Source organism: Centroberyx gerrardi, chromosome 20, assembly GCF_048128805.1.
Source record: "Centroberyx gerrardi isolate f3 chromosome 20, fCenGer3.hap1.cur.20231027, whole genome shotgun sequence".
In the NCBI taxonomy this organism is placed as follows: Eukaryota; Metazoa; Chordata; class Actinopteri; order Beryciformes; family Berycidae; genus Centroberyx; species Centroberyx gerrardi.
This window is the reverse complement of record NC_136016.1, coordinates 17,842,964-17,868,744: the sequence shown is the minus strand read 5'-3', so window position 1 is coordinate 17,868,744 and position 25,781 is coordinate 17,842,964. Positions and strand designations below refer to the sequence as shown.

Here is a 25,781-nt window from a genome sequence, read left to right as displayed (position 1 = left end):
CAGAGATGATATTCCAGGTCAGTGGGTGGGATTAGGACTGCTGTGTTGCATTTAGGTTAATGGCAGCGAAGGCATCAAGAATGTGCTTCTGACCGACCAGATGTGTGTTGGATTATTGATCTTAAGTGGCGTTTCACTGTGCGATCATCTCCCTTCTCATCACCAGCTGACCAAACTCTCCCCGGCTCAGTCTGAGCTTGTTTTGGTGATGTTAACTTATTCCCACATAATCTGAGGGATAATCCGAAAGGGTTAACTGCTCAGGGGGGATGAGAGGTGCGAGCGGGAGCTTGGCCACAAGTCGATTTCTCAGAGAGATTGCACTCATGTTTGATACCCAGTTCCCATGGCAACCAGCGACTGTGGCGTACCTGACCTACATATGTGCTGTATGTACACAAACACGCGCTAACCATCTGTTATCGGCGCTTTGTACACCGGCTCGTGGGGAGTTTCACTGGCTGCTGAGCGAACGTCTATCAGAGCTTCAAGTGCAGACAGGAGAGCGAGGAGCTGGCTTCACCATTTTGGAGAAGAAACCGAGAAACAGCAACAAAGACTGCAAGCTTTACTGAGACAAACAGCCAAAACAACACTGTAAACACATGGGCAGCATTTCCAGCAAATGCATTTGAAAAACCCATTTAATTACATTTGTGTATTTTGTTATTGGCATTTTGCAGGTGACAATAAATCTGTGTAACTTGTGACAAGATGATTTTTAAAAATGCCAAAAATATTTCTTATCAAAAAAAATATAAATATAATATATAAAATAGCATTTATATATAAAAAAGGACCTTACAGAGCCGCTTGAACAGCTCAGTGGTTTGATAGTAAGCTGATGAGACTATTTAGTGTTAAAAAACAAACAACCTTTAGGATTTTACTATTCTCTAAAGCCTCTGGTTAGACCAGTGGAAGACATGGAGCTACTGTATGCAAATTAGACTCAAAGGGCGGGTGTTACAGGATTTCCTGTTGAAGTGACATCAGCTGCTGTCTGTGTTATAGTGTTCATGTCTGCAAACGTTCACAACGTGGAATCAAAACTTCAAATATATGTTAAAACTTCCCACACAAATACAGGCACATTCTCAATAAGACATTTGACAGTTAACATACTGTATCTTCCTGTTTTGTCAATCGCCTTTTTAACTCAGCATGAGACAATTTTGCTTGTTTATGCTTGAATGTTTAAAAATCAGTGATTGAAGTATTTTGAAAATACAAAATACATAATGAAATATTTCCTTAAATATGAATTCCTTATATTCATCAATTTATAATAATATTTTTTTTATATATATTTATTGGAGTATTTATTATTATGCATTTTGAGGTATTTTTGCCCATGTCTAACTGTAAATTGTTTTTGTGAGATCATCCATGACTTGTCATTCAGAAAGAGTGGACTCTGCTGATAGATTATCAATAACTGATAAATGAGAGTGTGGATGTTGAATTGAAGCCAAGTGCAAGTTAAAGTGTCAGGATTTATTGCCAGATAGGTCTGTATTGTATAGCTGTCATGATGATTGAGGATCCATACTTTTTCATGACACTTACATATGTCATGTGAATGAGATATTTTGAAGTTGAACATGGGACTCCTTGATGTAGAGGGACATGGATCTCACGTCTCTCATCTTATCTGTCTCTACTGTGTTATCAAATAAAGTCGAAATACTTTAAATCATCTAAAAAATAATGGGTAGGTAGAATGATAGATATTCCAGGAAGGGAGGAAAGAAACTGAAAAATGTCCTACACAAACTCCCAATTCCATAGAATTCCCAAATACATAGAAAGGACAGACTTTGGGAAAACAAAGACACCACAGTCATAGTATAGCATAATGGTTCTCAACCTCGGGGTCGGGACCACCCAGGGTATCACAAGATAATTTTGGGGGGTCGCAAGATGATTTATGAGATAGAAAAAAACATACTACTATACAATTTTATTATCATGTCTATTTTTGTCTAAGTTTTGCTTTTTTCTTATGAAATACTGAATAGTTTTAAACTTCGTTTTAAGGGGTCAAGAGCCAAAAAGGTTGAGAGCCACTTGGAGATCCATTACTGAGGATCCAGGTGTAGCTGGGGGTCTGAAGCAGCTTGGGACCCCTCTGCCCTCTCACTTGCCCCCTTTCTCTCCATTTTCGTTACTTTTCAAGATGCTCTCTCGCTCTCTCTCTCTCTCTCCTGGGTGCACTGAAATCCAAAATAGCTGTTACCTTTCCTTCCTCTTCTTCTCGCTCTTTCCCACTCTCCTCCTCTCCCCTCCAAATTTCATCGATTCTGCCTAGACAGGGCAGGGGACAGCGGTCCCCTGTGGGGCATGCTGGGTAATAAATCTAATTCCTGTCTACATGTGGAGGCTCATGGGAAAGTTCTGGCCCACTTTTCACCCAGACAAATATATCCACGAAATGGAGGAAAGTGGGCCAAAAAGTGGCATAGAGGTGCACCTGAATAAGTGTGTTTGCTAAAAGCCAACAGATTATTTTATCCCAATTAGGGCTCTGCCACCAAGTAGAACTTTCTGACAGCAATGACATTAATATTTGTAAATATACTGTCACTGTTATTTGGCTTCAACGCTGAGGACTTGCTTCTCTATTTCAGCAAGACTAGATTTCTTTATTGCAGCAGGCAAGAATGCCATGTTAATGCAGAATAAGTTTACCAGACACTAAAAATAGGATTATGAGAGAACATTGTTGAACTTTTTCCGTGATTCATTTTTCCTGTGAAACCATCAGAATAATGTTCATGATCTCATTTCCAATACAAGACAGAGGAGTTGATTTAAGGTTGCCATGGCGTATGAAGGAGGAAGCCTACTTTATGTTAGTGTGTCATGCTTGCAGCACAGCGTGATTTCATTACATCCATAATACATAACTGTTATGTCAGCTGTCAGTGGCAGCATCCTGGTTTTTCATGTGTTGTAGAACAGATAAGTATTCAAAAAAAGAAATTAATAAAAGGATTTGTATGTCATAAGACCATTCTATAACTTGATGAAAAATCAGACTTCAGCATTTCCGGCTGCTATAAAAGAAAGCCTGCACCAGGAGAAGGTATTATTGGCTAAAGAGCTGTTCCTAACCTGACAATTTCTAAGGAGAATATGCCACCTGTGACTCACATCCTGCCTAGTAAAGTATGAGTGAAACCAGCTAATGATGCCTCTGCCAGCGTCTCGGCTGCTCTTCTGTTTTACACACCTTCCCCATCCGGGTCTGAGAACAGAAATAAAGGAAATGTCAAAGCTGAGGATGAAGCTCATTTTAATACGGCACATTACCTCACCTCACCCTCGACTCAGACAATCGGCTCGGAGAAAACTGCTCCCACAAGGTTCATGAACTCTGAAGGAGACCTTCAAATTCTCTTTGTCCCTCTTGGTGAATTTGGCCCACACCATTGTTTTTAAATTGAATTATGTGTCACCAGATCTTGAAAGTACTCTCTCTCTCTTCTCTACGGGTCCTTCGACTTTCTTCCACAATAATCCTCTAAGATTTCTAAGATCTCTTATTTGCACAAAGCATCGGGAAGTGAGAATAAATAAGTCCATTGTATCTCTCCAAGGACAAAATATGTGAAAATACAAGTGTCAGACCAGCATCTATTAGCAGCTGGTGCACTGAGAATTGGGCCAGGAGAATAATAATCATGCTACTTAGCTTACTTTAATATTACTGAAGCCTGTGGAAGACAGCCGAGGCCTGCTTTTTACTTATTTATTTAACTTTTTTTTTTGTTATCCCAGCATTGTTTACGTCTAATTCCCAAGTACAGTCCCCTCTTGTCTTCATGACAGGTTTGTGAGAAAACCAGTACTGTTTGTGTCGCACTTACATATCCACATTTAGCAAAAGACTGTCTGGCAGTACTGTACAAACTATGTTGTACGAAGCCATGTGAGAATATCACAATGGAGCTGAAAGTGCACTTTAGGGGACACTAAAGTGAAATGGCCTTGTCAGGTTCAGTTGTGTAGCAGTGGAGTGTGCTGCGAACAGTGGAAACACTCATTAATTTTCAACAGCAGGTTGCTAACAGTTGGACGCAAAGCACAGCAGCTGCAAGTAAAAAAAAGGTGTCCGTGGTTATTCTCGATGCTGTACACAGAGTCTGCATTTTGTCTACAGAGACCTAGCTCACTTAATCAAGGTTTAGATTATATGAAGGATATGCAAAAACAAAAAAAAGTGAGATGTAAGCACATGTGGTTACGGTGCAGTTTCTGTGGGAGGGGAGGGTGACGCTTCTCATGTGAGCCTGTTCCACCAATGGAAGAACAGGTCTCATGTCTCAAAACGTGTTGCATTGTAGACTCTTATGCTATTATATATATACAGATGTGTATTTTTGTGAATATATATGTGCATATGTGTATATGTACACTGTACGTGTGTATGTGGGCATGTGTGTGCATATGCAGTATGTCTGTGTGTATATATGTGTATGTACAGTATGTGTATGTATGTGTATGTGTATATATATACATATATATTTGTGTATGGGTATGTATGTATGGATATGTTTATATGCGTGTATGTATGTATGTACTGTATGTATGTATGTATAGTAGGCTATATCTGTGTGTATGCATGTATATCTGTGTGTATGTACTTTTGTATATGTGCATGTATACATATAGATATCTGTGTATATTTTACTCTTTTTATTTAACTTTTATTCTATATTTTCTCTCTTGTACAGGTACAGGTGCTCTATAAATAAAGATTTACTTACTTACTTACTATTAATCAAAATATGGACAACCGATACATACATACAAATACATAAAAAGTATAGAAATCTGAATAAGTATACTTCCCACAGATGGTAAGACACATTTCCCAGCCTGGTGCAAGTTCACAGACGGAGCGACGATAAATTTGTGTCGCCGTCCCTTCAGGCCGTTACTGCCCATCCTCACCTTTCCTGTCTCCTCTTCCAGGAAGGTGGTTTTATACCTTGTGCATTTCAGCTGCGTGAAGTCCCGGGAATCTTTCTGCCTGAATGCTTTATAATAATTAAAAAGGGAATTTATAGACTGGAGAGCAACCATTTTTGAGGGTTCGTTAATTTTTAATGGTTTCCCTGAATTGGAATGGGTGGAGATTATGTAAGCTAATGCATCACACTTTGCATGTCACACAGCAATAACAATATTAAGTCTACTCTACTCAGAGATCCTGTCCACGGTACTCTAGTGGCTCAAAACAAAATCAATTGCCTTGTCTTAATAGGTAATTTCTCTCCCTATACAGAATGTTACCATTGCATAGAGACCCATACCTTCCTCAGCATAAGAATACCCCCTAATGACATAATACAGCCAAAACTACTGAGCTTTCCTCCATGTCATTTTTCAACGAAATGCTGGGAACAAACACTCATGTTTTCATTTTAGGCACAGTTCATTTCCCCCCAGCTGCCCACGGGAGGCTGTTTCTGCTGGCACGAAGGCTACAGACACAAGGCTGTGCGTGCTGATACACTATGCATGAAGAGCTACCACAATTAGCCTGGAAAGCCTTCCTTCCCCAAAGTGCCTTATTTTTTTTCACTCTTTCATCTCTCCATTTGCGGCATGAGCGAGCTATTTTTGACTTCCTCACTAGTGAGGGGCACATTGGAAAAAAAACAAACAAATGAAGACACCTCCTTTGTCGGCCACAAAGGGAGTCTTTTGTATTTCCACTCGGAGCTGAAGGAGAGCTGGTTGACTTGGCACCCAGATCAATCACGTCAGAACGTCTCCTTTCATTTAGTAGCTCTTCCTCCGTGCCGAGTCACATTGTTTCCCCCCCAGTTGTCTTTGTTTTTGTCCTGAGACGCTTTGACAGTTGAGGAGATATGCCATCTCACTTGGAAGTACATTGTGATTAATAGGTATCGCTGGACTGGAGTGCATTCTGCATAAATAGAGGATTTGTAGAGAAACACAGATGCAAACATGTGGTGTTCTCACGCATATGCATAGACACACTCATGCAGAGACACACACACACACACACACACACACACACGTACACATAGGCCACTAGAGAGAGAGAGAGAACATATACTCATTTTTCTCTTCGAGCATTTACGTGCGTCACCATTTATGGGAAAATCCTGTTGGATTCTCCTATACCATCAAAGCAAGCACCTCATGCAATAATTACTTAATGAACATAAAGAGAAAGCTCTTGTTTCACAGCCCTCTGCTCAAATCCCTCACCATCAACACATGCAATCCTTTCACACAATTCCTCCTCTTTAAAGCTTTTGCAAAGACATTTTGAAAAGTCTGTAGGCATCCAATAATTCTGGTGAAAAAAGAAAACCGAGTGCATGTGTTGTGTCTTTTCTTTTGCAGATTTATTTTTTCACTCTGGACTTAGGTTGCTGCACATCTCGTATGCATCTCTTACCACCTCAGGTCTTATGCTGAGGAGACTAATTAACGTCATCAACTAATCATTAATTGATTGGTTGTGGGGAAAACATGACACCCTCTCAAAAGCTAGATTTGACAGCTGATGAAAGTGGGATTCATAACAAATATTGATTGCAAAAGGAGCGCGTCCAATTCAGCCTCCAAAACCACCCGGGATCACCCAAGTATCTTTTATACATGAAAACGTGAAGGTTACAATGCTATTCCTTCAACGAGACTCTCGCCCCGTGGCTCCAGGCAGTAAGCAGAGAGGAATCGATTGTAAGCCCAAGCCTAGTGATCCGATGACAGGAGTCCTGATTGGTCGCCGCCCTGGGAATAAAGCTCTCTGCTGTGGCTGGGATTGGCTGCCGTGGGCTGCGCTGAAAATGATCACAGCAGATTTAAGAAGTTCAAGAGTGCTTTTTAAATGCACAGAGCCGGGGCTAGAAAGGTCGCCAGCTCATAAGCCGCACCTTTTTACACGTCCGCATATTCAATCACTGCTGCCTAATGAGTTGTACAAATTTAATCATGTAAAAAAGGTCGTTAAGTTCGCCACTGGATCCTCATTACGGTGTGAGGGGGAAGTGAGCTCATTTCTCCACTGTCAGCCATACTGAGTCTTCTCCATGAACGCTACGAAGCAGGTGACTCACAACTAGAACCTGACTCCAAAAATTGATGGGCACATTATCCCGTCATCATCTCTATTCTCCACGGTCTCCATGGTGTGTGTGTGTGTGTTGTTATGAATCATATGGTTACACACACAGGAGGGTGGTAGTAGTGTACGAGATCTTTTAACTAGATTTTTTGTTCGCTTTTACATTCCCTGCCCCTCTGTCATCGGCCATTTTAATGTTCTTTTATCTGTGCAGAGTTGTGTCACGATCCAGAATGGCAATTACATCATGACTGCCATGTTTTTCTGTCATCGCCTGCAGTGAAAGTTGCTTCCACATACAGTATGTCTTTAGTATATTTTTTAAAATAGTTCAGCAGGATGTCTGTTTTTTATTCTACTGACTTGTTTGTGTGCCGTACATGTTTTGTTCAACAAACCATCATCTCCAAACCTTTCCCAGCACCTCTGCTGTTTATTTATTTAAGTATTCGCTAAAATGGCAATTTCCCTTGGTGAACACAAACTGTTTACTGTGTGTGTGTGTGTGTGTGTGTGTTTGTGTGTGTGTGTGTGTGTGTGTGTAGGTGCTTGTGTGCATGAGTGTTTGTGTCCTCTGAGCAATATGGGTTTTTGTATACCAATACCAATATTTTCAGACTGAAGTCACAATAGCCAGTATTTTGTGGCAAATTGGCCTTATTCAATATCTATATTTGACCATTTTCATGCCAAAATAATTCCATATAATTAGCGTTTCCCCCGGAATTTTATTCTTGTTAGGGTGGAAAAGCCTCTGACAACATTTAGACCATCAAGGGACAACAAATCTCTCCAATGAAACCCAGAATAATGAAATTAATTGTAGAGTTAGCAGCTCCTTAAGGCAAGGTGAACCATCTGGTAGGGGAAACTCTGGGATAGATTACTGACTCTAAATGAATACTTAATTTACAAAAAACGTAATTGAACAATTAAATGATCAAATAAAATGTACAAAGAAAATAAGATTTCATTGCAGATTTTACAGAACGTTTTTGTCTAGCTGTGATCAGAGAGGAACCTCCATTATATTGGAGCTGAACTGGTCGATATCCGATATTCAATAAAAGGCTAACATCGTCCCAGTATATCGGCAAACCGATATATCGGTCTAGCCCTAATGTGTATATTTAGAAGTGTTTATTTGCACACGTGCAAATGGGTGTCTGTGCCCTTGATCCAGTTCCATCCTCAGCGGGGATCATCACCTCCCTGCAGCTCCGCCCCTCCTCTCATCAGGTCTGACTGCGGTCCAAGCGGCCTCGGCGGGCCGGGCCGAGGAAAGTGGGTCAGACAGACAGCGATAGGCGGCGGACAGCGAAGAGAGGGACAGGAGACCATGGAAACACACAGCTGGCCTCGGTCCGCTGCTCCGACACGCAGACACAGACACACTCTCCTGCTCGGCGCATCAGGGAAATCAATCGTCCGGAAGAATAACACTGAGCTGCTGGATGAAGATCTGATGTTCCCGGGGGAGGAGAGGGGCGCTGGGAGACGGGCTGTATGGGTGGCTCCTGTGTTCAGCTGCTCAACCTCTGAATTATCCTTTAATCATCAAAACCCTCTTTTGTCGCGCGAGCTGACAAAATCAATCAGTTCATTCAAACCGCACACAAGCTGCATTCACGTGTTGCATAATGCCAATATTGACATTACCACATTTGAAGTGATATATATCCCCCCCATCACGTCAGCCTATATGTAATCTCTACAGACATGTGTGTTTCCATCACATATGTCCTGATTATATTTATAGTAGCGTGTCAGAACCAGTGCCAGGACCGAGTCTGCCAAGGACAGATGGCACTTTCTCTGTAAGCCATAGCTTTTTAATAAAGAGGAGGGAAGAATGAGGGAGAAAGGAAGGAGGCTGAGAGACTAAAAAGAGCAAGAGATAGAGAATATATATATTTGGTATGTATGCAACCAAACGAATCGGAACATTGTTGAGCAATGGAAAAAATAGCTTCCCCCGGAGTTTTGAGTCAGACATCTGAGGCTCAGTGGGTCATATTTACTGACAGATTCACCTCACTGAGTCTTTTTTAACCGCAGTCAGCTGAGTTTCCGATTCCCTGTTTGGGCTGCCTGGCAAAGGTGGAGGAGAGAATATTTTTGGTCGTCTTTCAGTACCTGCCAATTAGATGTGATCCAAGTTTAGCATCCTCGACTGGGGCATGTCTGACGCCGGTGATGATGTAAGAGCTTCAGTGGGTCATGTCTGTGAAGAATGAATGATTTGGACATTTTTACAGAGATGGCAATGCAAGCACACCACTCCATCCAAATAAATTAAGATAAATGTCTATAGGATGGACTTTCACTTGAGAAGAAAAGTTTTAGATCCTTGTTGAAAATAATTCTGTTATTATAAACCATATCATTAAGTGAAGATATCCAAAATATAAACTAGATACACTACCAGTCAAAAGTTTGGACACACCTGATTGAATGTTCTATGTTTTTCATTCTCTTAAAGCCATTTTGATCTAAAGGCTTATGCTTAAATGCTTGAAATTTGTTTCTTAGACAAATATAAATAGTGAAGTTGATGCCTATGTATGAATTTCTTTCCAAAGCCTTTGCCTTTCCATCAAGGCAAAGGGCGGCTACTTTAAAGAATCTAAAATATAAGATAGTTTTGATTTGTTTAACACTTTTTTGGTCACTGCATAACTCCATTTGTGTTATTTCATAGCTTTGATGTCTTTACGATTATTCTAAAACGTGAAAAATAGTAAAAATATAGAAAAATGTGTATGTCCAAACTTTTGACTGGTAATGTAGTATTTCTGGGTCTGTGCATCAAAGCCACACATGAAGAATACTGGCGTTTCTCCCATGAACAGGTTAAATATCTTCACATTCAGAGGCTACAGCTTCCCTGCCTTCTTCATTGCATCCATTTTTGGAAGCTCGTTGTCCTTTGAAGATAAGAGAGAGGCGATTAATGAGAGATAAGTCCCAGAGCAATAATAGCAGCCCGGCCCTCGGTGTCAGGGATGAGCTTCCCCTCTGCCATTGCTTGAAACGCTGCTTATTAGATTTCCTTCTAATGGCATCCACTTCCAGGATTTTTTTAAAATGCTTGGCAGTCTATTGAATCAAAGTCCATTATAAGCCTATGAAGAGGATTTGGGCGGGATAACATTAAGTTGTGGAGAGAGCAATGGGGTGGCATTATATTTTGGATAAGGGAATGTTATTTGTATTATCCGGTGGTCTGTCAACCAAATACAGTGTCAAAGAGCATCTTTGCCATTTCCTTTAGACCACATTTGCTTTTAAGTAGAGCAGAAAGCTGGTTGCCCTTTCTCAAAATGTCTCCTTTTAGATCTAATCTCCAAACATTGCAGGTGTCACAGTTAAGAAACATGTAAAGTAAAGATATATATTTCTATCATATCTGCTCAGCCTACTTGATGGAAGTTAGCATTTGCATATTCGGTTTGCATATTCAAAGTATAATTATTATACAATAATCATTTTAATATGCAATACTTTGTACTTACAGTTGGGGGGGTTCATGTTTGCTAAGTGGCAGAAAGGCTTTGATCAAGCAGAGAGGCCTTCAGGAAGATCTGCCCTCCTCTTCCCCAAACCCTCGTCTCTCTCTCCCTCTCTCCTACTCTTCCTGCTACTCTCACTTCTTTCTCCTCTCCTTTACATTTCCCTCTATCTTACTCTCACACATTCTTTTAACCTTCCCCCCTCTGTAAGCTCCTCTCCCTCTCTCTGCTCCCCCTACGTCTTTACCCTCGTCTATCCCCATTTTTTCCCTCCACACTTCACGCACTCTTCTTTATGGATGAGGGTGCAACACAAAAACCGCTTCCCCCCTCGCCCCCCCCAGATTCCTTAAGTAGGGTTGACGTAGCTGCAAGGATAGGATGACGCAGATGTATTCATGAGTCTAGTTGGCGTAGTCCTCAGGAGAGAAAGAGACATGAGGGGGGGAACCGGGGAAGGGAGACAGAGGATTGAGCGAGAAGGCAGGGAAGAGAGCGAGAAATGAAAGCAGACGAGAGATGGGAGTGGAAGGGAGGAGACTGAGGGAGACAGATGGAGAGGGGGAATGTGAGAGAGGACAGATTGATGAATGAATGTTTGTGCATGCTATGGCGAGGCAAATGCCAATTTACTACGCCAAGCAAGTGTTTCAAATTGAAGTGATGTTGGGAAAAAAGGCTGGAGGGGGATCCACCCGGATTCAAAGCTCCCTCTTGTTTTCATCTTCAAATCCCTTTTGAGCGGGTTTTGAAAAACACCAATATAAGCAACCTATTACAAACAAATTATTTTACCATTGCCTGTGGGTGACTATTTGCACATTCCCCAAAAGTTGTGTGTGTACGGTATCAAAATAATAGCTACAAGCTTTTTATAGGCACAGTTACACTTGAGCACAACAACTCAGCTACAGCAGCTGAATAGCAATCTTCCCCTCACTGGGAGCTTTTCTTGAAAAGCAAAGCTGCTCCAAGCCTTTGATAGATCTCTAATAGGAAGATGTAAACATATGCTACAGAAGGACCTGCTTATGCTCTCATTTACTATCAATCCCTGTTTCCATGCATTCAAGTATGAATTTATCTGGAATAAAACTAAAAGGTCATTTACTATTGAGTTTGTTTAACAGAGCACAGTATGCTTGAGAAAGTCACCAGTTGGCAATCTGTTGTGAATTACTTTTAAATCCTTTTTCATTGGAAACAGCATTACTTAAAGCTCAACCCGAGAGAATAAAACACAAGACTCTTTAAATAGGTAATGAGTACAACACACTGAGAGCAGCAGCACAGAACGTGCTTATGCACATAATAGGATATACAACCAGGGGAGGTGGTAATATTGTTTGAGGGCATGCAGTGCCAGTGTGTGTGTGCGTGTGTGTGTGTGTGTGTGTGTGTGTGTGTGTGTGTATGCTGTGTTTTGCACCAAATTATTTTTTACCTAGGTTATGTTTTCGGCCCTGTTAATTTGTCTGTCAGCAGGAGATCTGAAAAACCTATGGATTTCCATGAAATTTGGTGGACAGATTGGCCTTGGTTCCTGGAACAACTGATTAGATTTTGGTATTGATCTGAATCTGAAGCTGAGTCAGAATTTTTTAGCCATAACTATGAAACTAAGGGAGATAGAGACTTGGTTCCAAAACCAAAGGGAATGTTTGCAGGGTCAAGAAATCAATTTATCTTAAATTTGAAGTCATATGAATGATGTCTTTGGGTGTAACAGCAAGTTCTACACCACTAATCTGTCAAAGTTGACACTCTGACTCTTATTGCATTTGATGCATGAAGTCACTACTGTCATACTCTATCACATAGTGTCTATTCCAATATTAGGCATATTCTAGATAATCAAGTATTCTGTTAAAGAGTTGCTGCATGTAAACACCATATCTCATGTAAGATAAATATGCCATAATATCTGAGGTATGTTGACACAGCCAGGATACTGAGGCATGTAAACACCATATTCCTTTTACTGTTTTCTACTGTTTTTACTGTTTATTCTGCTCATATTTAGAGGGATATACAGTTCATACAATTCATACAAACAGGTGTGATCTGAATCTGAAGCTGCATAAAAACAGCTTATCCCGAATTTAACCTGAACCTGGATATGAGCTACTGTCAGGAATACTGGAGTGTGTTACATACTGTGCATGTAAACACACTCATTATGTGTGCAGAGCTGTTGTCTCCCCTGGGTGATGGGACCACTGACAAGTGTAACTAACTAGTTGAAAAGACTCAGCTGATCTGAGGCTGATTGCAGTCGGGAACAAAGTACAGCAGAGCTTCTCTCCCTCCTCAACACGACTCTGGCACGCTCTCATCAGGACGGCAGAAAAACACAATTAGAATATTTCTGAAGCGTTCCAACTGTCCTCAGGGCTAATCAGTCAAGTGCAAAATGACACTGGTGTTGAATAAGCACAGCGCACGCCACACATTATTCACATCATAGTCGTTACATATATTATGGCACTCCGGCGCGAGAGCAGGGAATAAGACCTTCATGCACCCGAGAGACAAGAGATGAGATAAAAATAATGAAGAAGGGAAAATGGAGGATGCTAATTGCGACCTTGCTGTTTTGGCATACTTCCTACAGCCTACTTTATGGCGTGTGCTAAGTCCTTGAAGGCTCAGTGAAGAGGCAGTGCTGCATATTCACTGCTGCAGTTGTTGTCTGGTGAAACAGAAAAACAAAAACCAAATGAACAACAAGAGTGGGAAGAGGAAACTTGCACACTCAAGGTTACAGAGAAAAGACGAGCATTTACTAATTTTCAGGTTTGAAAAATTAATGCAGTAAAACAATGCAGTGCATTACATTGACTAATGCATGAATACCATTTGAAGTCACTAGGTAAGCACAACGCAGGTTTTTAATCATGAGGGTGATCTTATCGGCTGAATTTGAATAATAGCAAAGTTAAAACATTAATTAATCTTCAACCAAGCAATCTGACTGATCAGAGACTCATTCCAACTGTGCTGATAATTAGTTTCTTTGCCAGGTTGTGGCAACCAGAGAGCTTTCTTTTCTACCTACTACTTTTGAGAAAACTTTTCAGACAGCACACATGTTGGTAATCATTGTATAAAGGCCTGAATACCTGAGCAGGTGCGTTTTATTATTGCTGCAATGAACTAAACAGGTTTGTGCAGGACAAAAAAAGAACATGCCTACTGCAGATAATACATTTCCTACCATTCATCACACTGCTTTAACCACAGCAGCAAGGTATGCTGAAGAGTACAGGGAGGAAGCTACATTTTGTTTGCTGCTAGGCAACCTCAACTTTAAATCAAAGCTGCTGATTGGTGGAGGTGTGTGGCGGCTGTTTGCATCTTTGTCCCTTTTACACCTAAGCTGCACTTGTAGTCATCTACTTTCGGAGTGGAAATAGTCTTAGAAAGGATGTGTCATTTTTAACACATCTGTGTGTCTTCTTTGGGACTACACACACTTGTGCTACTTTTCAACACAACATGTTAATGACAATACATTGTAACACAACATGTGTCGTTATTAACATATCTTGTGTTGAAAAGTAACACAAGTGTGTGTAGTCCCAAAGAAGACACACAGATGTGTTAAAATGACACATCCTTCTAAAAGCACAGTCCCTCCAAGCTGTTTTCAGACGAGGAATGCCATTTACTGTCATGCCCGCTTTTAACTTCCAAGCTCCTCCCCTTTGGTGCTACATCTGTTTTGACGTTGGCCGACCGCACCAAGACTGAGCCAGTTCAGTCAGACAGGCCAAAGTACTTTAGGAGAGATTAAATATTAAACTCTTTTCCTATTACCTACCACTGTACAGCACAACAATCCTGCTTTTAAGAAATACTTACATAATGTAACAAAATTTAATCAACCACTGTGTGTGTTGCATAACAAGCTTACATCAGCATCAGGACATATTGTAATTATGCCTGGGCGAGTCGATCCAGCTATAGAGGACATCATGGGTCATTTGATACTCAATCAAGTGCTGTTAATGCTTTATTTCCATTGTATTGATTGAGTTTAGTCAGAGATTTGGTTTGCTCTGCCTCTCTAATAACAGCATTAGTTTGATTGCTGTTGGTGGAGCCCAATCTTTTTCCAGATCTCTTCCTCAAGTAAATGGCAGGAAATTTAGGAAGAAAAATCATCAGCCAAGTGAAACTTAGCTGTGCAATAAGTGAATTAAATAGTTCTGGTTGTTCTTGAACACCGAAGGAGAACTATAAAAACAACATGATTTGATAATTAGGCATTCAGGCTTCTTAGGCATTGTCACACTGGAGCTTCACAAAGGCGACGCATGTGTTTGATTTTAGATTTCTTCACATCTGTGCGACCCGCTGTTCCCCTTTTCATCAAAAACATTCAAGACCATTGCTCTAACAAAGGTGCCCATTTTCAAAACATGTCACTGTAAGCGAAGGGAATCAGTTGCCTAGACAAATGCACAGTTCACTTTACATTATTTCATTTTGTGTTGACAACAATAGGCCTCCTTCAGAAAAAAAATAGACCTCACCTCCCCCCACTGAAATTATTTATGTCTTTTTGAATCAAGTGCAAAGTTTGCAGGGGATGACTAAGTGCAGGCTTGACGTCAAACATGTGTGCAAAAAAAAAGGAAGAGAAATTGCCTTCCCCCTCAGTCAGAATATCATAAATATAGATCTGACAGGGGGCAGGAGCGTTTTGCTGGCTCACGTACCCAATCAGTCTCTCGGTGTACAGTACTGGGTTTCTACGTGTGTCCGAAAACATCAAGGTTTTGATAAATGCACTGCGAAAATCTCTCCTGTGATCCCAGCCTCTAGTGATCATGACCTTCAATTGTTTGCCCGGGCTGGTGACCTCATCAGCCAAGAGATATTATCCAATAGAACGTAAGCAGACCCGCACCTTGCTCTAATGAAGTGTAAAAATAGAAGAGCGAGCAAGAAATTACCATTATATACAGCAAGGAAATTAATGAGGTTGTCTATTCCGCCTTGTGTTTTTTTTTTTTAAGTGTTAATGCAGTTAATGAGATAGAGCTATTGTTTCTTCTGTCTAGTGCTTTGAGAGCGTGAATTGGCCAAGTAATGTTCCTTTTGTTCAGCAACACTAGATACCCAGAGTATGGATTGATCCTCCGGGCTGCTGGTTTTTCAAAAAGTATTTCATCTTTTCTCATTTATAGAAGCCAAATCAGGGAGAATACAGCCCTCTCTCTCTCAATTCTTGCCTTTCTGTTTGTTTGCTTCATAAAAGCCCTTCCTCTCTTCAACCGTTTTTAATGACAAACAACAAGCAGTCAGTCATATCCTGTGTTCCCAATTCAGATTTCCCCGGCAACATAGCAGAGTGGGTTTACTCCAAATGCAAAAAGCGACCACCTCCGAGAGGGACCTGCTTTTATATCACTTCTCGGAAACTAGCGGTGTGTGTCGTCTCTCCAATCAAGCCGGGCCTCCGCTTCACAGAAACAACACCAGGCTCACCGGTTGTGCCACCAACCCGGAACAGTGTGAAGTTACCCACAGCTCGCCAGTAGTGGAATCAGCATGAGCGTGATTCACCAGGCATTGACGTATTTGGTGTGGATCTTGTTCAGTTCATTCAAAGGGCCGGATGACTCACCCATGCAGGTCTTGGCTTCTGAACATACAGCAAACATTGAACCTTGAATGTTTTTTTTTGTGCCACCCACATACAGGCATTTCAGTCTGTGCCTGCATGGTGCCTTTACAACACTGTGAGTTATGATACTGTTAGCATAACAGTTCTACAGTATGTATCAAAAGAGATTAATTATTATTGATCTCTTTATTATTACCTCCGCCAAGGAGGTAATGTTTTCACCTGCGTGTGTGTATGTCCGTCTGTCCGTCTGTTAGCAGGATATCTCAAAAAGTTGGGCACGGATTTGCACAAAACTTGGTATGAAGGTTGGTTATGGGCCAAGGAAGAACTGATTTCATGTCAATTGGTCAAAAGAGATAGTGGTGGAGGGGGGGGGGGTCTTCCACAGAAAGGTGCATTTTTGTGCATTTTAGAACAGATTCACATAATATTACAACTTTGACAAAAGGTTGTACAGGGAAGAACCACTGGGCCATGCCTTCTTATGGTTTTTGTAATGTCTCTGGGTGAAGCCTTGCAGGGTGTTGTCAAACATGGCGGAGGTCTGTGCTCTACTGAGCACATTTAGTTATTATGGAATTTATATTGAGAAAAGTAAATTTGAATTGGGGAAATTGAATTTGAAATTAAGCTGAGTTAAAATTTAATTTCAGTAATAATCGCATGCAATGTCAAGAACTCGCATTCAATTAAAAATTATGACTCACAAATAAATAAAAATAAAAAACAAGACTTTTTTTTTTTTCTTAACTCAACAGTCAAATATGAGCATGATAGGTTCAAACTGAATACAATCTTTGCTGGCACTAATCTCTTTCCATAAAGTCGTTTTCCATAAAGTTCCACTCCAATTTTGGTGATTTTCTTGCTCCTCTATGGCAGTGGTTCTCAACGTGGGGCCCGGGGACCACCAGGGGGTCCTTGAGAGGGTTCCAGGGGGTCCCCAGCAAATTGATGAATTGTTAAACATCACCATTATTTAATTTACAAGACGTTAATGCAATTATAGAATGTAGAAGAATGACTATTTTGATCATAGTTTCTCTGTTATCTCTCTACCTAAAATACAAATAGTCATAGAATTCTGGACAAAATCATATCTAGCAATAAAAATATTCTCAGATTTGGGTCCGAGAGACAAAATCTCATCAAATGGGGGTCTGTGGCTCCAATGCGTACTAAATTAGGGGTCCTCGATATGAAAAAGGTTGAGAATCACTGCTCTATGGGTTGAGAAAGTTCTACAACACTTGGGTCTTTGAAACCCTTTCAAAACCCACTGGATAAACTGAAAAATACATGGTGGTCAAGCTAAAAAACCAGGCTGGGTTTTTTAGCTTCCTGAAAAGTTGACATTTTGGGAGATGTGTGACATACTTCACTCAGCAACAGCGTTAAGTATGTCACACAGTAACTGGAACAGATTCAGTCAGTCAGTCACAGGGCCGCTGTGCCGGGTCACCACCGGCTACAGCATAGTGTTATAGAGAGAAGAGTGTATTCAGTGTGTCTTCTGTACAGTGTCTCCCATGGCTCCTGGTGGTGCCAAGGGCTTGGAGGTGAGGGAGTCTGCCTGACGTCAAACCTAAGGCGTCTTCATTAGCTGTCAGAGAAACAGACCAGGGAGTGAAGTCAGAAAGCACGAGGAAGAGCAGAGACAGTTACTTGATGCTGGCTGGGTGAGGGAAAGAGGCCAGCTAGATAAATCTGTGCACATGGAGAAGAGCGGCTTCCTTATGCACACTGCAGAGAGTGTGAGAAACAGAGAGAATAATCTGACATTGTTCTCCGTCCCAGATTCCTCGAGCCAATCTAGATCACTGTAGCTTGAAGCAACACTGTGACAGATGTCTGCAATTTGGTAATCAGAGTTAGTCTGCACTTTACACAATGACTCCAACTGATACCTAAATTAAAAATCAACCCAAAAATCATCTCAAGACGTGTTTCTGTTAATCTTGTTGTTTTTTAAGTGAGAAAATTGTAAAAAATTTCCACAGGGAATCATCAGAGAAAACACTTTAACCCTGACTCCTGTTCTCAATCTTCATTACTTCATTGAGAAATTTGAAGGTGATTTCACTTCAGTTTTGAAACACATAAAGTCTCTCATTGTATAGTTTGTTTTTTTATGTCACAACAACATACAGCTACGGTGGTGTGCAGCATGAGTATATGAGTATTTCAGGAGCTCTGTTTGAAATAGTGTTTATTGTATAAAATAGTGAAATATAATGGTGAAATAGTGTTTTATCTTTGTATTTCTCAGCCCAAACAAAAACATTTAAGTCATCCAGTCAAGCCAATGTGGGAAATCACCACCCATGTCCAGCTGGTGAAGGCAGTTTGCACTTCTGTAGTCGGAGTATTACACTGGACATGAATCATCTCTGCCGAGCCTCTGGCGGTAAATCTTGTGTCACAGCTGTACCACTCGTGTTTCCCCACTCGTTACCGAAACTCATTAGTGGATAATTAAAAGTAACGACACTGATTATGAGAAGTGCTTGAGCAGCATCCTAGGGGTCTTTGTCATTTACGAGCCGGCAAAGACACGCGGACAATGCTGTTCTGTACAGCAATCAGAAAGGGAGTTGTGCTGTTTACAGAAGAAATATTGTTATTAGTTTTGGTTTGTGATTAATTAATATGTTGTGTGCTGACATCCAAGATGAGCCGTGGAGTTTGCTTTTCCCCCCGGTAATAAATAATCACTTGAGTGGGGATTAAAGTAAAAAGTTACAATAAAGTTAAAGAAAAATACACCCTAAAAAACTTTAACACTGTTAAAAACACAGCTATGTACCTATCATTCCTGGGCCCATTTTGATGTTTGGTGGTCTATTTTTCTTCTGTCTTTCTTTGTGACGTCACATTGAGATATTTCAAGCACAGCTACAAAAACATGACCGGTAAACGTCAGGTTTTGGTGTCAGACTCACTATTTAAGCATCATTGTCCAACAATCACACAATCTGTAGAAGAGGCAGAAAGACCAATTTCTGTACTGACAGTAGCTTCAATGGACCAGAATGCAATGCAGCCACAAGACATGCTGCATTTTGACTATAAAGGGCGCAACTCTCACTTTCTCTCAACTGGAAAATCTATTGCTATTTCTATCGCTCTCTCCACCTACATGTAAAACCTACGGCTGAATGGAACAAGTTCACACCCGTTCTCTGGGGGTTGTCGAAAGGCATTCTGGGAAACACATTACCATCATCATCATCAAGTTTAATTTTCATTGTTTGTCAGTGGAGGTAACCCAAAATTGCCTCCATAAGACATAGCCACAACATCATCAATTGGGGTTAGGGTTAGGGTTAAATTAATCCTGAAATTACCAAAAAGTCCCAATAAATTACATTACCGTTACTCAATGTCAGGTCACTAAATGAAGTAGAAATAGACATGGCAGGTTGAGGTAAAGTGGGTCCACCAAAAAAAGGAAATGACAACACTTCATCACAAAATAACTCCTGGAATGCATTGAACATCACAGATTGGTGATATATAACAGTGTAAGAGTACAGTAGGGTGGATTTTTCCTTAAACAAGGAGGTTAAGTAGTTACTTGAGAATATGTGTAGCAGCATGCCTTGTACATCAGAGTTGAGCTCTCAAACCTTTCTTATAGCAAGACTTATTTTGCGCTGGAAGAGTTGAGGCCTGGATGATGACAGATGTGGCTGGGTGGCAGGCAGGTCGCAGGCCGCCGGCAGCACACCGGCTTCAAAGCGCAGGGAGACGATCTGCCATGGAGGATGAAGGATGAACCTCCCCGGGCTTCACCATTATAGGCTTCACAACGGGATGAAACAGGATCCTTCATAATTCGCAGGATCCGAATGTGACTTCAGGATTCAAACAGTAACAGGATTTAGACATAATTTATGTGCACACTGGCCACCTGGGGCCTGATCTGAGCGTTTAAAAAGTGTCAATGTGAAGGAAGGATACCAGCATCATGAAATGATGTCTTCATCTCACCATCTTCGCCTGTTAAACAAACGGCTGCTATCCAGGAAGTTTATTTGTCAGTGTTTTCGTTTTGGTTGTGCTTATTTCAGGATTTCCATAAAATCCATCTAAAACGCGAATAAAGAGTTTGTATGTGTGTTGCAGTTACTTTCAACGCCAATATTTTGCATCATGGCAACTTGGATTTGTTTATAGAGGAAGTGGTTTATATTGGAAGCTAGTTACCAGCAGTTGGGATCGGCTTCTCCTGGCTTGTAATGGAAAATCTCAACTCACATGAGCAGTTTTAGATCAGTTGTATAACCAAACTTGGTTTCCTAAAACCAAACACTCACTTGATTTCCAAGTGAGAGTTCTACACACAAGCAAATTCAGCATAAATGATTGTTGGACGACTTTTACAGATGAAAAAATACGTTTCTGGTGGGTAAAAAAATATGTTTCTGGTGGGTGATTCAGATGCATTTTGGAGGAACCGAGAGCTAGTTAAGTCAATTTCAAATCCACATTTTCACCAAGGCAAATTGAAAGTTGAAAGTCACTGCTAGCCACTGGATTCATTACAGTATTCATCATGTACTGTAGAGCATGCTGTAAGGACTGTACTGAATATTTGTCCATGCAGAGGCAGGCAGGGGGAGTAAGAGGTAGAGAGATGGTGAAATACAGTATGAGCAGGCATCCTCCTAGCTTAGTGAGCCACAACATGCACTCTCTCATAAAGCACAGAATATTCCAGTATTATAAACCCAAACAAAAACACACAAGCAAACACACCAGTAAATTCATATAGCTCCATAGCAAGGAATGTGGCGCTGGCTTCTGCAACACAAAGTCAATTTCAGAACTCTTCTAAATTGGGATCATCTCGGTTGCTATGGCAATGGTGGCAGACGACCACACACTGTCTGAGAGTTTATGTCTGGCAATGACAAATTTTAGTGGCACACCTCAGGCTACAGACAAACACACACACACACACACACACACACATGCACAACGCAGCATGCTCTTGCAGACATGCAAACTGTTGTTGCCTCAGATTTTCCTTCCAGTCACATACTGTACTGTCTGTGGGTGGGAGGCGTGTGACAGTGAAATAGGTTTCTGTTGGGGGTGCAGCTGGTTTAGGTGATGTGTGATGCTGTTGGACGTCCCTTTCTCCCCTTTGGCAGGAACCAAAAAACAGCTGTCACAAATTTAGGACACATAAGGTTATTTTCTAATGACTGCACTCTACTGAATATACATTGTCACTCATTTATACGGAAAGCGTGACCGAGTGTGCAAGCACTGCGCCCTTGTCTGACTCTTTCTCTTGCACACACACGCACGCACGCACACACACACACACACACACACACACACACAAACACATTTGTCCCACTTGACACATCTGTTCCCCCTCTTACCTCTCTCTCTGCTCTGACATACTTTTATGCATACTCCCCTACTCTCTTTCTTTCTCTCCGCAGCTCTCCAGCTGTGATCTAAGGGAACAGAACAGTTGTTTTTTTTCACATGACGCCCGGGTCTGGATCTGAGGGAGCGGGGAACATCCCTCTGCTGTGAACCCCCGCTGAGATCAAGACCCCCTCCACTACAGAGTTTCCTACTGCTGTGGCGAAACGTCTCTTTGGCCGCATTTCCACTGTCGCGCCTGCAGTTGTTTTGTAACATACGTTAGGGACGGAATAATGCCTCACTCTGGTGCATCCAGTGGTTTCAGAGTGACGCATTTGTAGGTTGAGGTGAAGCAGCAGGTTTACTACTGTATGCTCCCACTGGTGTTAAAATGAGCAGAGAAAATGTAGTCCTCTTGTCTCCATTCAAGTAACACAAGTCTTACTGTCTATAATCTGTGTGATATTGTCAAAAAAAAACATTGAGAAAACTAGAAAAAGTTACATTTTTCTGAAGAAAAATTGTGTACTTGCTTCATTTTGAAAAGTTTAAATGTCTTTAGAATTATATTATTTGGATCTTAAGCACTTTATTTGTTAGCCAAAAGTTCTGTAGTCATCATTACATTGAAGAATATGTAATAATGTTTTAAGAAGTAGTAGTAGTATGAGCAGTAGTAAAAGCAGTAGTAGTAGTAGTAGTAGCAGTAGTAGTAGTATTTGAACTGACAGTATTAATAATAATAGATATCGTCCCTCTACCCAAACCAGACTTTATTTACTACACATTCAACCTCCAGAGAAATGCTTTGCCCATAATTGACTTCACTTATACAGCTGAATATCCGCTGAAGCAAACCGGGGTAGGAGGTTTCTGTAAGGGCACAACAGCTGTACCGCTTACTGTTCACCAGCAAGGCACAAATATTCAGTGGTTACGCACCCGTGACCTCTATTTACACGAGAGAAAAATGTGTCTCTTCATGTCTGACTTTGAAGAGAGATATTTTTTCTGGTACCAAGAGGCAGAATCTGGCTTTGAAGCTAGTTTAAGTGCGTCATCACAAGAGGTAGAAGTTCAAAGCTAGATGTGCAGTAAGATTCCTTCAGTCCTTTTACACACACACACACAAATCTCTGTCCTTAGTTAAAACCCACATTTAGACACATAGAGCTTTTTTCTTGAAATGGAATTAAATTATTTCATTAAACATTTCTTTTAAAAGTTTAATAATTCAGCTACCCTTGGAGTATGTGCTGCAAGAGTAACTGACTTATTTCATTTTTTTGCACATGATTCATGCACCTTTGTGGAGCTATGAGGTTGTGACAGTTTTTTTTTTCCGCCAAACATTTCATGCTGTGATAATATCAGGTTGACAATAGGAGTGAGATGTGTTGGTTCTAGTAGAAACTACTTCAAAAGTGTCATTTTGTCATTATCTCAGAAATCACTGTGAAAACCGGTAATTGAGAGTTGAGATGCTTTGACATGGATCAGCACAGAGAGAGGTCTGCCTGTCAGTCACACAGTCAACTCATGTTACCAACATTAGCCCTTGCTGAGAGAGCGTAACCGAAGAGGATTTAACACTTGATCTCACGGAGACAGCTGCATCCAGAGAGATCACTTTCCCCGAGTTTCCCACCCATCCTAAACTCCTGGACCACCTACTGCAGGCTTACCATGCAGCCTCCTCCGGTCCTGTGAGGCAATTTTGTTCAGCCGAAGATCTTTCAAAAGCTGCGGCTTAGGTATAACCCACCCTTGCTGAACCTTTTAAACTCAGTGTATCCTGCTTGAAATGCCTCTGTTTTTTTTTTTTTTGGCACAGCCTGAATTAAACTCCCTCCATTGCTCTGCAGGAAGAGGATCTGAGGGTTGGAGCACCTACTGCTAACACAATTTGGACCCTCACACTGCCACTTGGCTTCTGTAGCAGCCCTTTAAGAGCAGAGAACAGGCTATCACAAAGGACAGGCTTTCACGCACTACACAAGCCCTGTGTGTCATGGCTGACCTTTCCCTCCTCCTGCACTGTCTGAAGTGATTAGCTTAGCTCAGTGGCAGATACACCGCAGCATACCCCGACTGTCTACACCCAGTCTGATTACAACCAGCCCAAACTCCTCCACTCTGACACGACAGCAGAGGCATACAGTGAAGGGGTGGTGGTGTGGGGGGGTGTGTGTGTGATAACTGCTCTCATTTTCACTGCCACAGTCTAACCGCCCTTGAACTCATCTGGTCTTTGCGGGCACCAGATAACTCCTATCTGCGGAAGTGTTAATTGGGCTTTCAGAATGAAGTGGGCATATTAAAGTAGTCTGGGGGCTAGCTGGCATACCAGACCAAAGCCTCTGGAAATCACATGCGATTCAAGCCGACCTTCAGCTAATATGCAGCCTTAAGGCACATCTAAAGCTGGGGCTGGATTAGCGCTGCCTACATAGGTGGAGCAAATTAAAAAAACATTGTTATTGGTCAGGAAAACATATTTCTGACTGAGACAATAATTCACAGGAGCCAGAAGTTGTGGTACACAAATTTATTTCAACATATATTAACATTTTGTTTATTCTTCTGTGTTAAAGACACAATACATACAGTATTTACATTGGGCTATACAACTATACCTGCTGGCAGAAAAACAGCTTGTTGGATCAGGACAGAACTGGGTAAAGGGAAGGCTACTCTCTAGAGCTTAAATAAAAATGTATATAATCTGACACCTCGTCATTAAATTTGACAATTCCTGTCATAACAGTCCATAGACAAACAACATTGCACTTATGACAACTGATAGCAGTGTAATGATGCCGATGGCCGTGATGTCTGGCAAAGCCACCGCTGCTCACATCAAGACACTGTTCCACTTGTCAAGTGGAGGGCTACACATGCAGTAATGCTATGCACACTTTCTATCACTTTAGGTCTATCTAATCTAACCCTGTCTTTATCTAGGATGTAGATTCTACATTATTGCACAGACAGAATAGTAGGACGTAAGGCAGGGCTAATTCACATTCCATTACAACCTACTGGGGGATTACTTCTTCACAAATCCTATCAGGCAGCCAACCACCAGCATCTCAGCATACAGTACATCCCTTTGATGAGACTTCAGTCCCAATCTTGTCGCCCTTGGAGAGCGGTAACACACAAGGGGAACAGTGGCAACAGACAAGGACACCGACTGTGACCATCAGGTCTTCGTTTCGGGGCTGATAAACAAGACTTTGGACTGTGCTCTGGCAGACACAACAGAGGAAAACCTGTATCTGCAGAAATGTGTGATCTAATATAATAGATGCCATTGCCATGAGAAGCTCTGGTTGATGGGACGGGGTTGGTGACCGGCTCTTTTATTTGGGTTGTGCACCACAAGCATTCATCAATTAGACTTGATGTTCGGGGAGAAGAGGACAGGAGCTGGCGGCTGAACCCAGAGGAGCACCGGCTCTGTCACTATAGCGACAGAGCTGATGGGCTGTCATGGGAGGAGCAGGGAAATAAACAAAAAGAAGGACAAGCACTCAGACACACACACACACACACCTGGCTGACATAACAGTAACACGATTCAACCGAGGAAAATGATGGTAATGAGCCCTAGCCAATGAAGCATTCACGCTGAACACACTGCTTTTTTAGAGGCTTACGTAATTATCCGTAGCTCTTCAGAAGCCAAAACCGGAGTGGAGCGCTGGTCAGGATCAATCATCTCCCCACAGAATGGCAAAGGCTGACACAGAGGTCACTTCTCTAGACGATGCACACCTGGTCTCCGCTATTCAAGTGGAAAATATGGATGAATTGACAGACAGCTGGAGGGATTAAATTTTAAAGGTGAGCATAGGTGGGGAGCGGGAACATATGGGGTTCTGAGCGCTAGGTGTGTATTTTGTATCTCGAAAATCTAATTTAGTGATGTTGCAGAGTGGATTTGTATGCCGTTGTCACCTGAAAAGCAACGCTCGGCGCTGTAGATTTTTGCAGTTTGAAGTGATTGAATTATATTGACAGAAGACAGAGAGGGCTGTACTTATTGACGACTAGGAAGCACCATTGATTGGATACAGGTAATGGATGTTGCTCATGATAAGGTTATGATGACAGGAGAAGGGAG

At 41.5% G+C, this 25,781-nt stretch overlaps 1 protein-coding gene across 1 annotated transcript in view; it reads left to right on the top strand.

Annotated features, from left to right (window-relative positions):
• c20h8orf33 (chromosome 20 C8orf33 homolog) overlaps positions 1-25,781 on the top strand; it is a 205,115-nt gene that overhangs the window by 171,398 nt on the left and 7,936 nt on the right. The window lies entirely within an intron of this gene.